Below are 15,445 nucleotides of genomic sequence, written 5' to 3'. Positions count from 1 at the left end.
GAGAGTCCCTTGGACTGCAAGGAGATCCAGCCAGTCCATTCTGAAGGAGATCGGCCCTGGGATTTCTTTGGAAGGAATGATGCTAAAGCTGAAACTCCAGTATTTTGGCCACCTCATGCGAAGAGTTGACTCATTGGAAAAGACTCTGCTGCTGGGAGGGATTGGGGGCAGGAGGAGAAGGGGACGACAGAGGATGAGATGGCTGGATGGTATCACTGACTCGATGGATGTGAGTCTGGGTGAACTCCGGGAGTTGGTGATGGACAGGGAGGCCTGGCGTGCTGTTATTCATGGGGTCGCAAAGAGTCGGACAGGACTGAGCAACTGAACTGAACTGAAGAATAAAGAAATCGGCCTCTTTAGCCATCCCACTCCCAAGTGGACCTCTTTTTCTAGGACTCTAGTCTTAGTTGGCACGTTTGCAGAAATCCATAATTATTCAAAAAGTTGGGGTGATCTGAGGATGACCTGTATTAACATGCTTAAGACCATAGGCACAACTCACATAGTTCATTTTCCTTAGTTATCACTGGAAAAACTTCTTACCTTCTCATGAGGTTGTGGAACATAACTTACATAATTCATGTAAAGAGTTTAGTACACTTCCTGGACCATAGTAAAGGCCCAATTAAAATCAACTCTTTTTAGCTACTGTGTCCTCCCATAAGCTTAATTTAGAACAAATGTTTACATATGCATAAGTCAAGCAACTTTATTTTATAATGAACCAGCAGAGGTAACTAAGTATTTGTTAACACTAACACGCATTTTTGGAGAAGGCACTGGCGACCCACTCCAGTACTCTTGCCTGGAAAGTCCCATGGATGGAGGAGCCTGGTAGGCTGTAGTCCATGGGGTCGCTAAGAGTCGGACACGACTAAGCGACTTCACTTTCACTTTTCACTTTCACGCATTGGAGAAGGAAATGGCAAGCCACTCCAGTGTTCTTGCCTGGAGAATCCCAGAGATGGAGGAGCCTGGTGGGCTGCCGTCTATGGGGTCGCACAGAGTCAGACATAACTGATGTGACTTAGCAGTAGCAGCAGCAACATGCATTTTAAGTTTACCAACCTAGCGGTGAAGATGAGGTGAAAAAGTAAAGATAACCAGTGCAGGCAATGCTTCTAAAAGACAGGTTGTGAGGACAAGGGGAAAACTAGATATGAGGTTTAGTATCGAAGGAGAATTTAGTTTATGTGTATGGTTTTGTTTGGTTGTTTAATGTATGTTTGTCATGAAGGCTGAGCACCAAAGAATTGATGTTTTTGAACTGTGGTGCTGGAGAAGGCTCTTGAGAGTCCCTTGGACAGCAAGGAGATCAAACCAGTCAATCCTAAAGGAAATCAACCCTGAATATTCATTGGAAGGACTGATGCTGAAGGTGAAGCTCCAATACCTTGACCACCTGATGTGAAGAGCTGACTCACTGGAAAAGACCCTGATGCTGGGAAAGACTGAAGGCAGAAGGAGAAGGGGTGATGGAGGATGAGATGGTTGGATGACATCACCGACTCAATGGGCATGAGTTTGAGCAAACTCTGGGAGACAGTGAAGGACAGAGAAGACTGGTGTGCTGCAGTCCCTGGGTTAGCAAAGAGTCAGACACAACTTAGCTAATGAACAATAAACAATGTATGTTTGTGAATATGGTTGTTTTAAGATTAGTAAAACATGAACATACACTATGCAGAGACATGCATGATGACAAATAAATACATACAAATGTGTACATACTTCTTATATATAAGAAGCTAAAAATGTGAGAAAAATGAAATATTAAGATCTAAAAGAATTATGCATGATGTCAAAGATAAAAATATTTTGTAGTAAACTGGGATCTACTTTATAAGTTTATCATTCACAATCTGCTTGTCTTTAAAAAAAGGACTTTTAGGGGCTTCCCTGGCAGTCCAGTGGTTAAGCCTCTGCTTTCCAATGCAGGGGACAGGGTTTTCGGGTTCAACCCCTGCTCACGAAACTAAGATCCCAAGTGCCACATGGTGTGGCCAAAATTTTTTTTAAAATAAAGAAATCTTGGGTTTCCTTGGTAACTTAGTTGATAAAGAATCTGACTACAATGCAGGAGAGCCCTGTTCTTCCCCAGGTCGGGAAGATCCACTAGAGAAGGGAAAGGCTACTCCCTCCATTATACTGGCCTGGAGAATACCATGGACTGGATAAGTCCATGGGGTCGCAAAGAGTCAGACATGACTGAGAGACTTTCACTTCACTTCACTTTATAAGTTTAGTCAAATAAATGTTCCTTTGTTGTTACGTGCATACAAACAAATTTTATACAATAGATGCAGACTTAAAAAGCTGCTCCTAGTAAACTAGATCAGCTTTCCGCATTGACTTATAGCATCAAATCACACAGTCTTCTGTGTGTTCAATACTGGACCAGACTGGAGGGGTGAGTGGGGAGCATCTGCAGATGGAGAAGTTGTTATACATGTAACACTTGGGAAGGTCCAACCACTTTCATTGTATTCAGGGAAAGACAAAGCAGGTTCACCCTGTAATGGCAAGAAAAGCCTGACTGTATATATTGATGAATCTTTAATTTATAATCTGAAGTTTTTCCATATTGCACTGATTTAGCACAAGGAGCACTTAGCACAAAATGACCTTACCTATTTGGAACTGCTACTAAATGTATGCATAAGAATCCAGACCAAGGGGATTCAATGATCCCAAACTAAGCCCTATACTGTAAATCAGAGTTTTATTTCTGATGGATTTAAAGAAAGGTATTGCTCATCCATCGGAGAAGGCAATGGCACCCCACTCCAGTACTTTTGCTAGAAAATCCCATGGATGGAGGAGCCTGGTAGGCTGCAGTCCATGGGGTCACTAGCGACTTCACTTTCACTTTTCACTTTCATGCATTGGAGAAGGAAATGGCAACCCACTCCAGTGTTCTTGCCTGGAGAATCCCAGGGATGGGAAGCCTGGTGGGCTGCTGTCTATGGGGTCGCACAGAGTCGGACACTACTGAAGTGACTTAGCATTGCTCATCCATTTCATAAGGAGAAGCTTTCCAAATGCCCTGAGCATATTCTGTTTCATTTTGTGTTCACAGAGTCTACTATGTTCATATATTTTACTGACATATTCTCATCTAATGGAAATATGAGCATAAGTTCCCTATATTCAGCATTAGTCAGAATGCTTCCATAAAAACTTATTTAAGGCATAAAAAGAACAATAATGTCTTTCAAAATTGAAACACATTTGTATCTTTTGTGTCACAGTTTCTGCTTTCTTATCACCATTAATAAGGCCAAAATACAAACATTAACTTGCAAATTGGGGCAAAGTGCTCCCCTTTAAAACAAAGCCCTTTCTTTGGTAAAGATCCTGACTTTCAAAGGTCATTTCGGTAGACTGAGTAATGACATTAATCCTTTAAATGAAGTGTTGTAAAAGTTAAGGTGTCATATAAGCTTTGCCTTTTTCTTCCACAGGCAAGTTTAATTGTTGAAATTTGGGTAATGTGACTACTTCTTTGGAATCAGTTCTACCTTATTTTTAAGAAGATAATACCTGTAGATGAGACAAAGTGAATAATGTTTTCTCTCTGGTATATATTTGAAATTTCATGTTAGTCAGAAAATAAATGTAAACTCTTACAGCTACAATGAAGAAACTCTAAAATTGATACCACTTTTATCATTCGGTCACATAACACTCAAGATTAAAGAAGATAAAATAGGAATCTCCTTGTTATGAAATCACTATCTTTTTATAAAAATAATAAAAATTTAAAAGCTACTGAGTCATAGAATTTAAAATGAACAAAATAAGAATCTAAGCCTCCTATTTTTCAAATGAACATTTTGAAACAATGCTTAATTATTTTGGAAAAATAATCAGTTTTTTAAAAACAGATCCTTTATACATATGCTCCCCATCCTGAATCCTCCTCCCTCCCCACTCCATCCCTCTGGGTCGTCCCAGTGCACCAGCCCCAAGCATCCAGTATCATGCATCAAACCTGGACTGGCAACTGGTTTCATACATGATATTACACATGTTTCAATGCCATTCTCCCAAATCTTCCCACCCTCTCCCTCTCCAACAGAGTCGTTTTGATGTTTGGCAAAACTAATACAGTGTTTCAGGTTTAAAAATAAAATTAAATTAAATTAAAATAAAAAAAATAAAAATAAAAACAGATCCTTTAATAGTGATTGTATCAAGAAATTTGGGGACCTATAGGAAGGGGATCAAGATGGCAGAGTAAGAAGACATGGCATTCACCTCCTCCAACCAAAAAAGAAAAGATAAAATGGGAGTGGCAGTCTCAACAAAATAACTTATTTAGGAAGTAATACGGACAAAATCTGGTCACAGTACGTTCATCCAATTTAGTTACTCTTTCACTCACTTCACTGACTTAACAAATATGAGGCTAGCCACCAAAGGGATGGGGCTTCACTGGTGACTCAGTGGTAAAGAATCCACCTGCCAATGAAGGAGACGAGGGTTCCATCCCTGCATTGGAAAGATCCCCTGGAGAAGGAAATGGCACCTACTCCAGTATTCTTGCCTGGGAAATCCCATGGACAAAAAGGCCTGGCAGGCTACAGTCCATGGAGTTTCAGAAGAGCCGGACATGACTTAAGAGACTAAACAAAAACCAACAACCAAAGGGATAAAATGAAGTCTCTCTCCTCCACCATCAAAAGGGAGAGACAGTAATGCAAATAGCAGTTGTAATACAAAAAATAACTGTTATAATCAAAGTAGGTACCTAGTGCTGGGGAGCATAGGCAATAAAAGCTATTGGGTAAGAGGGACCACCCAATCCTGAAGTGACAGGTCTTAGCAACTAATTGCATATGGAGGTGAAGTTAAAGAAGACATCAAAGATAAGTTCAGACACCTTGGGACAATCTCTGAGTTAGGAAATATAGAAAGGGGAGCAGATCTGGAGAAGTGATGATTTCTGACTGTTCGGATTAAGCGTGAGATGCCTATGAAACAACTGGTGCTGTGCTGTGCTATGCTAAGTCATTTCAGTTGTGTCCAACTCTTTGCAATCCTATGGACTGTAGCCGCCGGGCTCCTCTGTCCATGGGATTCTCCAGGCAAGAATACTGGAATAGGTTGCCATACTGTCCTCCAGGGGATTTTCCCTGACCCAGGAATCGAACCTCCATCTCTTAGGTTTCCTGCATTGGTAAGCAGGTTCCTTACCACTAGCACCACATGGGAAGCCCATGAAACAGCAGGGCCAGGTACCTAAAAATCAGCATAGATGCAAGTCTGCATTCAGAAGGAATTCTTCTTTTTTTTTTTTATTGAAGTATAGTTGATTTACAGTGTTCTTAATTCCTGTTGTACAGCAAAGTGATTTTGTTACACACACACACACACACATATATATATATATATACATTCTTTTCTTAATATTCTTCTCTATAATGATTTTCCATAGGATAGCTTTTAAATTGAAGGATAATTGCTTTACAAAGTTGTGTTAGTTTCTGCTGTAGAACAACATGAATCAACTATAAGAATACATATATCCCCTCCCTCTTGAGCCTCCCTGCCACCCCATACCCCATCCCACCCCTCGAGATCAACACAGAGCACCAAGCTGAACTCCAGAAGGGAGTTCTGAGCTGAATAGATTTGAGAGTGGGTTTGAAGTCAAGGATACAAAGAAAATTGCCTAGAGGTACCCAGAAATATGAGATCATGAAGCACTAATTTTGCTGAGGAATAGAGTAAACTAAATTGACTAGTTTTTAGAACGTCTTCAACTCCAGAATCACATCACATATCACATAGTCTAGTGGAGATTAAAGCCAAACCTTATGAGAAATACTAAAGAGTTTTAGTAGGTGTCTTGTGAATGAATAACTACTAATAATAAGAATGATAATAATATCACCATGCAAATCAACACAGATTACTAGATAGAGAGAAATCAGACAGAACCTTAAAAATGGGAATGTATAGGGACTTCCCCAGTGGTCCAGTGGGTAAGACTCAGTGCTTTCACTGCTGGGTCCGGGCTCAATCCCTGGTCAATCCCTGGCTTAGTTCCTGGTCCAGGAACTAAGATCCCAGCAAGCTGGGTAGTCCAGCCAAAAAAGAAAAAGAGAAAAAAAAAGCAAGAGGACCACATAAGTGCAAAATATTAACTGAAAATATGATCTGCACAGTGGTCACTACCATTGAAACTGTCATTCCTATGAGGCTGGCAAACATGCAGAGGACTTTAAAATGCTTGCTAACTGATGCATTTTTACAGAAGAACAGTATTTAGACCTGCAGTTCATGGGGTTGCCAAGAGTTGGACACGACTTAGCGACTGAAAAACAACAAGTATTTAAACATACGTTCTGTTCCATGGTAATTTGCCTGGACAGGAGTCAGACTAATCTGTTGAAAGTACAAAAACAAAACTGCAAATGATAAAATAATGCTGAAATGATTAGTGACTATAAACAGAAACCAACAGCTCTTGTTATTGACCTTGAGGTCTTAGAAACTGAGAAATACTCAGCATGATAACCTAGAGGCAAAGAGCCAAATGAACACAGGTTTATGAACCAGAACGTGTCCTGGATGGGCTCACAAACGCCACCTCAGGGGACTTCCTCAGTGGTCCAGTGGTTAAGACTCTGCACTTCCAATGCAGGGGGTGCAGGTTTGATCCCTGGTTGGGGAACTAGGCTCCCACATGTCCCATGGTGCAGCCAACAAAAAAAAAGTCTCCCCAGGTACTAGAACAGCCCAAAGCTGTTCAAACTGCTCAAACATTCAGTGATGCTCTAGCAACTTGCTCCCAACTTCTATGCTGCCTCAATTAATCCATGACACATGCCTCTCTCACTATTTTTCAAACTCTTAGCTCATGGTTAGAAACTTTGGCTTTTTCTGACTCTCTCTTCACCCAATTTACAGAGATACCTACTGACCCCCTGTTGTTAACTTTGGCTGTTCTCCACCTTCATACTCTGAGATTACATACAGACCCAAATACCTGGCTACCACATGCCACCCTAACCACTCCAACCTCTTTGCTGCTTTTGGCAGAACTGAAGCAATTTTGTACTCCTAAGAGGCAGTTACGGAGAAGGCAATGGCACCCCACTCCAGTACTCTTGCCTGGAAAATCCCATGGACAGAGGAGCCTGGTGCGCTGCAGTCCATGGGGTCGCAAAGAGTCGGACATGACTGAGAGATTTCACTTTCACGCATTGGAGAAGGAAATGGCAACCCACTCCAGTATTCTTGCCTGGAGAATCCCAGGGATGGGGGAGGCTGGTGGGCTGCTGTCTCTGTGGTCGCACAGAGTCGGACACGACTGAAGCAACTGAGCAGCAGCAGCAGCAGCAAGAGGGAATTAAAGACTGAACTAACAGGTAACATGAAAATCTTCTGCAAACTCTTGATTGAGAGCAGTAAGAAATGAGGCATGCTGAGTTTATTCCTGCATTATTTAATTAAATGGTATTTACAACTATTAATAATTAGATAACAATTACCTGCACTTTATCAAATTTTAAAAAGTAGAAATCACAGCACGATAACATTTTATCTCTCTCAGTAAACACAGAAGTTCAAAGGCCCTATGAAAATAAAATTCAACTGTTTCTGACATTTGCAATGAATATTAATTTGGCTTAAATTATTTGTTAAAAGCTTCAAAGAAAAATGTCCTTGAAATAATGATGGTTCAAAATAGATATCTGGTAAATTGTAGTTAAATAATAACTCAATCATTTCAAACTTATCCATTAATATTCAGTTCCACATCCATCTCTGATCTCTTGAGCACCAACTTCACTGCACACCTATGCAGTCTCTTAAAGAGTTTGCCAGTGTGTTCACTGACTGGGCCCATAAGGGAGGCTACAATCCCAAGGTCAAGAGAACAAAGGGACCGGGGGTCATAGGGAAAAACGTGTATGCTCCTCTTCCCATGTTCTTCCCTCAAACTAGTGAGAAGCAAATTTGTGCCACTGTTTCCTCTTCACCCTCTGTGCCAGACATTGCCAATACCCTGTATACTTCACCCCATGCAAGGTCCTGAAACTACATTTCTCCCTTGCCTGCAGAGTTCCTCTGAGAGTTCAGCAGTGAGAGGGCCTCCTATGAGATTTGGAAGTGAGTTTTCCGTTTGCTTATTTTTGAGCAGAGAAAGGAATTGTAGGGCCATGCAAGAAGCCTCCCCAAAGGGTTTCAGCAAAGCACTTTGAAAAGCCAGGTATGGGAGGGGATTGAAGGCTATGTGCTCAGCTCATGCACCATTCTCTGACTGGCTGATGGTGAGGGAATAGGGCATTATCACAGAAGTTAACATTATCAGTCCTTAGGCTCCAGGAGCCCTGGGGTGCTGTGTGCTCATGGTCATTAAGTAGTTAACATCTTCCATTTGGTAGGGGGCTTTCACATTTTATATAATAACTCAGGAAATGTACAGAAAGTTTGTTTTGTTTTGATGGTGGCTGCAGGCAGGCTCACAGGTATCAGGCAGGCAGCAGAAGTAAGGAATGTCCTATAGACATAGAGCCTTTCTGAGACTCCTGCTTCTGGAGTTCCTAAGGCTGGTCACTCTGTGCTTATCTTTCTTACCTCCCCAAGGCTATGTAGGTCTCTGATCCTTGGCATTAAACTTCTCCCCACTGAGACTCCTTAATCAGCTTCTCTTTTCCCTCACTCACTCTTTTCTAGAAGAGAAGGGGTGGTTGGTTGGTCTGCTGACGTTTGCCACTAACTGGACAATGGTTTACTAGCAGATAGGACTACTTCATCTTTCATTTTCTGGGATGGGACCCAGAGGGCTCTTTGTTTCTTGTTTCCTATTGGCAAACACATCTGAACAGGTCCCCAAACCTTCTGTATTTGTTTCCTACTGCTGCTATAACAAATACCACAGATGGAGTGGCTTAAAGCAACACAACATTAAAAACAGTCACCATTTTGGGGAATTAGGATGCAGACAGTTTGGGGGAGGGTGGCCATTATTCTGCTTATGACACTTTCTGGAAGCTGCCTCCAGCCTTATCCATATTCAAGCAGGGGGTATTGGAGTCTGGTTCCTCTCTCCCTGTGCAAGCATACCTGAGTTTGTGGGGCCCAATCCTAGATAAAGAGTAGGAGTAAAAAGTTCCACTTTGGATAAGCCTAAAGCATATATTTTAATATAGGTTTCACAAAACTCTGCACGGAAGATTCTGTAGACAAGCGAAATCACTGTATTCTCCATCTGGCTAGCAATCTTGCTTGGTTGGTTTGCTTTATTGATCACAACCTTTGAGAATGAGAAGGGTGGATGGTGACCCAGTCCCCTAGACTCATTACACCCACTCCACAGACATCTGATGAACTACCTGATGGTTCTTCTGTAACGGACTTCGTATTAGATATATTCTGCAATTTGAATCTTATACATCAAATGTTTAAAAGTCAAGGCATAGCTGTGTAAATATACATTTAAGTAAAAGTTCAACAGGACTTGAATCATCTGCAAAACATAATGAATTTTTCACAAATACCCTCACTACTTGACACTAAAATACAGTAAAATCATAGCACCCAGTATTTTTCAATTTCGTATCAGCGCAGAATGAAAAGCCTTGTGAATGCCGATTAAGCTAGTCTACCCACATCAGATTAACAAGAATACACCATGTTGTTCTCAGAGCTGGTTTCTTCAGCCAATACAATCCTCATTAGCTATAAATAAAGCTGTCTTCATCACATTCATAATTGAATATTTAAATCAATATCAGATGCAGAAATGTCCTTGGTGACAACCAAGCAACCGTGTTTAAAGAACATAATACCTGCCGGTGCAGGAGCTTCATCATCTGTTTAACTCAGAAAAGTATTATTTGCTTAGAACACATTGAAAGATGAATGTAAATTTTTAAATCATATGATGGCAAAGCTAGAAATTTCACTGGCCTAAATTATAATGCAGTTCACGGACTCTGGCCTAGAAAGAGTGCCGCCTGCATAATGTGACAGAAAGCTCCATCCCACTTCTACCAGTTCATTTTCTTAGTCCCTCGGCCAGTCATTCATTCATTCATTCATGTTCATTCTTTCCTTCACTCACTTATTCTGCATCTGTCATGCACCCAGCACCAGAGATATGAAAATGAACAACACATGGTCCCTGCCTTCAATATGCTCCCTCTTTGCCAGAGAAGAGAAACATTCATTTCACTCTTTGCGCAATATAAAAAGAGCTACAACAGAGGTCATGGGAAGCAAGAGAAGGGGTCAGGCATTCTGTTTAGAGAGCTCCCAGCAAAAGGCAGCATAGCATAGTGGCCAAGCAGGGACACTGGAACCCTTTGTGACTTAACTTCTCTGTGCTTCCTATCATCATGTGCTCAACACAGAATTGAGGCAGAATAAGGGTTACCTAGCAATAAAGGCTAGAGAGACATAATAAATGCTATGTCAGTGTCTGAAATAAAGAACTTGAAAGTTTCACAAAAGAGGTAACATTTGAGACCAGCTTTGAAGAACATGTAAATATAAAGCAAAGAGGAACTGAAGAGCCTCTTGATGAAAGTGAAGAGGAGAGTGAAAAAGCTGGCTTAAAACTCAACATTCAAAAAACTAAGATCATGGCACAGTACCATCACTTTATGGCAAATAGATAGAGAAACAATGGAAACAGTGACAGACTTTATTTTCTTGGGCTCCAAAATCGCTGCAGATGGTGACTGCAGCCATGAAATTAAAAGACGCTTGCTCCTTGGAAGAAAAACTATGACAAACCTGGACAGTATATTAAAAAGCAGAGACATTACTTTGCCAACAAAGGTCCATCTAGTCAAAGCTATGGTTTTTCCAATAGTCATGTATGGATGTGAGAGCTGGACTTTAAAGAAAGTTGAGCACCAAAGAATTGATGCTTTTGAACTGTGATGTTGAAGAACACTCTTGAGAGTGCCTTGGACTGCAAGAAGATCTAACCAGTCAATCTAAAAGGAAATCAGTCCTGAATATTCACTGGAAGGACTGATGCTGAAGCTGAAACTCCAGTACTGTGGCCACCTGATGCGAAGAGTTGACTCATTGGAAAAGACTCTGATGCTGGGAGGGATTGGGAGCAGGAGGAGAAGGGGACGACAGAGGATGAGATGGTTGGATGGCATCACTGACTCGATGGACATGAGTTTGAGCAAGCTCCGGGAGCTGGTGATGGACAGGGAAGCCTGGCGTGCTTTAGTCCATGAGTTCACAAAGAGTCAGACACAACTGAGCAACAACAGCAACAATGTCCATCAGGAAAGAAGAGGGCATTTCAGGTAGAAGGAAGTTTCTTTTTCTCCACAAATTTTCACCTGCTACTGGTGGGTGAGGCAACATCTGGTCAAAACACCTAGAGAGCAAGTCAGGAACACCTTAACCAAAACCTTGCACTTCTTAATACATCTGCTTCCAGAGTAACCCAGCTTCCTAGGAGGGGATCCACACAGCCCTCTTTCTTGAGTCTAAACACACCCATCTTCCTCTTGGAATTCCTAGCAATGCTTTAAAGTCCTGTGGATTCTAACTGCAAACCAAATCTCTAGTCTGCCCACTTCTCCTCACCCATCTCACCTTCTGCAGGGTCACACCTGGACTCTCCACCTCAGCACAGCCCACACTTAATCTCTCCACAATGCAGCAAGTCATCTTCACAATACATAAAATCTTTTCAAGTTGCTTCTCCCGCCTTAAAACTGTCCACATTGTACTTGGAATAAATCCACACTCAGTACCAGCCCACAGGACTCTGTGATGGAGCCCTCACCCAACTGTTCCCTCTCAGTTTTCACCTTCTTCTCACTCAGGGCTCCAACCAGAGCCACCATCTTGGAAGTCTCCATACTGGCTCTCTCCTGCCCCAAGGCCTCTATATATCAAGCATCCTCTACCAGAAACCTCCTCCCTCTCATTTTTTTAATCTGATTGACTACTCCTTATCCTTCAGAGTTTAGCTTGAGGAATGGTGCTGACCAGTGGAAAGAGCCCTAAAAGGGAAGTGGGCAGGTCTGCCTGTGTACTGGCACTGCCATTCCAGGCTATGTGAGAAGGAAGTCACCCAGTGTTTCCAAGTCTGTGTGACCACCTAGAAAATTAGAGGTAGGGACCAAAAGTGTGGTCATGTTCCTTCCAACGCCATCCTTCTTTTTCTACTGTTAAACTTCATCTTGTTGCCCTCTTCCTCCGTTCCTTCTCTCCATGAGCAGCCTAAAATCATTTTTTTCTACCCACACTCTATTCCATTTCTCCACTTTTGAGTTTCATAAAAGTAAAACACTAAAATGGAAAGAGCAGAAATAATGAGTGATAGCACAATAGACATAGAAAAAGAGTTTCACAAAATCCAATACCATTTTGTGATAAAAACACTCAACAACCAAGAAGAAAACGGGAACTTCCTCAACCTGATAAAAGGCACCTTTGATAAAACTCACAGCTAACATTATACTTGATGGTGAAAGACTGAATTCTTTCCGCTGAAGATCAAGGACAAGACAAGGATGCTCACTCTCATCCCTTCAATTTGACCTTGTACTGCAGGTTCTAGACAGAGCATTTAGGGAGGAAGGAAAGGAAGAAATGGTAAAGAATAATTTTTTTAAAAAAATATGTAATACTTACACTCTTAAAATTATAAAATATTATTGAAAATATAAAGGAAGACCTCGGTAAATAAAAAGCCATTCCATGTATCAGAAGAATATCAGAAGCATTAATATTGTTAAGATAGCATTACTCTCCAAACTGATCCACAGACTTAAAACAATTCCTTACCAAAATACCAGATGGCTTTTTTTTTTTTTAGCAGAATTTAACAAACAAATCTTAAAGTTAATACGGAAATTTGAGAGGGCCAGATATCCAAAACAATCTTGAAAAATAAGAAGCAAGCTGGAGGACTCAGCAAGCTGGAGTCTTCTAATTTAAAGACTTAGTGCAAAGTCACAGAATCAAGACTATGCACTACTGGCATGAGAAAAGACATTAGGATAGATCAACGGAGTAAAATTGAGAGTCAAGAAATAAATCCCGCATTATAGTCAATTAATGTCAGCAAGCATGCCAAAACAAGTCAACCCTTTCCAACAAATGATGCTGGAACAACTGAACAATCACATGCAAAAGAATAAAACTGGACAGCTCCCTCACACTGTACACAAAAATTAACTCATAATGAATTAGACCTAAACTAAGCGAGCTACAATTACAAAATACTTAGCAGAAAACATACAAATAAATCTTAATGTACTTGAATTTGTTACGTAAGTGATAAAAGAAAAAAATAGATAAATTGTACTTCTTCGAAATATCAAAACTTCTGTGCTGCAAGCTAAACCATCAGAAAAGTGAAAAGACAACCCAAATAAGGGGAGAAAATATTTGCAAGTCATTTATCTGACAAGGGGCTTGTATTTAGGCAACTTACGAACCAATAATAAAAAGACAAAGAACTCCATTTAATAGTTCTCTGTAGTATACAATATCTTGTAATAACCTATAATGGAAAATAATCTGAAAAATAATCTACGCATATATGTATAACTAAGTCACCTTGCTCTGCACCTGAAACACTGTAACTCAACTATATTTCAATAAAATATATATAGTAAGAAAACAAAAAAATAAAAATAAAAATGGACAATATATTTGCAGACGTGTATTTTTCCAAAGAAGATATATAAGTGCCCAATAAGCACATGAAAAGATGCCCAACATCATTAGTCAATGCTACGCTATGCTAAGTCACGTGTCCGACTCTGTGCGACCCCATAGACGGCAGCCCACCAGGCTCCCCCGTCCCTGGGATTCTCCAGGCAAGAACACTGGAGTGGGTTGCCATTTCCTTCTCCAATGCAGGAAAGTGAAAAGTGAAAGTGAAGTTGCTCAGTCGTGTCCGACTCTTAGCGACCCCATGGATTGCAGCCTACCAGGCTCCTCCATCCATGGGATTTTCCAGGCAAGAGTACTGGAGTGGGGTGCCATTGTCTTCTCCGTCATTAGTCAATAAGGAAATGTAAATCAAAACGATGATGAGAAGATACCACTTCACATCATTAGAATGACTATAATCAAAAAAAGAGACAAGTGTTGGTAAGAATGTGGAGAATATAGAGCCCTCGTATACTGCTGGTGGGCATGTAAAATGATGCTGGTGGGAATGTAAAATGATGCAGCCCCTCTGAAAACCAGTGTGGCAGTTCTGCAAAATGCTAAACATAAGAGTTATCATATCACATGATAACTCCACTCCTAGATATCTACCCAAGAGAAATGAAAACATAAATTCATATACAGAGGTATACATGACTTTCCATAACAGTATTACTCATATTAGCCAAAAATGAGAAACAACCCAGATATCTATCAACTGATGAATGGGTAAACAAAATGTGGTATATCCATACAAGACACTATTACTTGACAGTAAAAAGAAACGAAGTACTGATACATGCTGTAATGTGGATGAACCTTGAAAACATTGTTCTAAAGGAGAGGAGCCACTCACAAAGGACAAACATTGCATTTATATGAAATGTCCAGAACAAGCAAATCCATAGAGACAGAAAGTAGCTTGGTGGCTTCCAAGGGCTGGAAGGTACAGAGGGAATGGTTATTGACTGGTAATGGTATGGGAATATATTTTAGAGGAGATTGAAATGTTCTAAAATTAGAATGTGGCAATTGTTGCACAATCCTATGAATACACTAAAAAAAACTGAACTGCGTACTTTAAATGGATGTATTTTATAATACATAAATTATATCTCAATAAAACTTTTTTATAAAAGAAAGAAGGGAAGAAAAGGATGCCCTAAGATCAGGCTTCTCCTTAGTCGCCACTGAGATCATCCTTGGTGTCCCCACCTACTCCACCCCCAACCCTGAGAGGCCTTATTCTTCTAACAGAGACCAAAGCTTGGGTCCTATGGTGAGACGCTCAGGATAACCTCACTCAGTCTGGGCTTTACCTTTGAAATATATATATATATATATATATAAAATGTGTTTAGTCACTCAATCGTGTCCGACTCTTTGTGGCCCCATGGACTATAGCCCACCAGGCTCCTCTGTCCATAGGGATTTTCCAGGCAAGAGTACTGGAGTGGGTTCTACGACCTCCTCCAGGGGATCCTCCCAACCTAAGGGTTGAATCCAGGTTTCCCACATTGCAGGTGGCTTCTTTACCATCTGAGCCACCAGGGAAGCCCATTTATACATATATATACACAGGAAAGTTATGACCAACCTAGATAGCATATTGAAAAGCAGAGACATTACTTTGCCAACAAAGGCCCGTCTAGTCAAGGCTATGGTTTTTCCATTGGTCAGGTATGGATGTGAGAGTTGGACTGTGAAGAAAGCTGAGTGCCAAAGAATTGATGCTTTTGAACTGTGGTGTTGGAGAAGACTCTTGAGAGTCCCTTGGACTGCA

The 15,445-nt window shown here is 40.8% G+C and overlaps 2 long non-coding RNA genes and 1 other non-coding gene across 3 annotated transcripts in view; 1 reads left to right on the top strand and 2 right to left on the bottom strand.

Moving 5' to 3' along the window:
- Nucleotides 1-15,445, bottom strand: part of LOC129625427 (uncharacterized) — a 324,047-nt gene that overhangs the window by 296,044 nt on the left and 12,558 nt on the right. The gene's annotated exons all lie outside the window — the stretch shown is intronic.
- LOC129625426 (uncharacterized) overlaps nucleotides 1-15,445 on the bottom strand; it is an 85,043-nt gene that overhangs the window by 59,256 nt on the left and 10,342 nt on the right. The window lies entirely within an intron of this gene.
- On the top strand, nucleotides 6,613-6,685 carry TRNAG-UCC (transfer RNA glycine (anticodon UCC)). The gene has a single exon. It is a non-coding gene; the product is annotated as a tRNA-Gly (tRNA).

Source organism: Bubalus kerabau, chromosome 13 (assembly GCF_029407905.1).
Source record: "Bubalus kerabau isolate K-KA32 ecotype Philippines breed swamp buffalo chromosome 13, PCC_UOA_SB_1v2, whole genome shotgun sequence".
NCBI classification, from domain to species: domain Eukaryota; kingdom Metazoa; phylum Chordata; class Mammalia; order Artiodactyla; family Bovidae; genus Bubalus; species Bubalus kerabau.
This window is presented reverse-complemented; position numbering and strand designations above follow the sequence as displayed.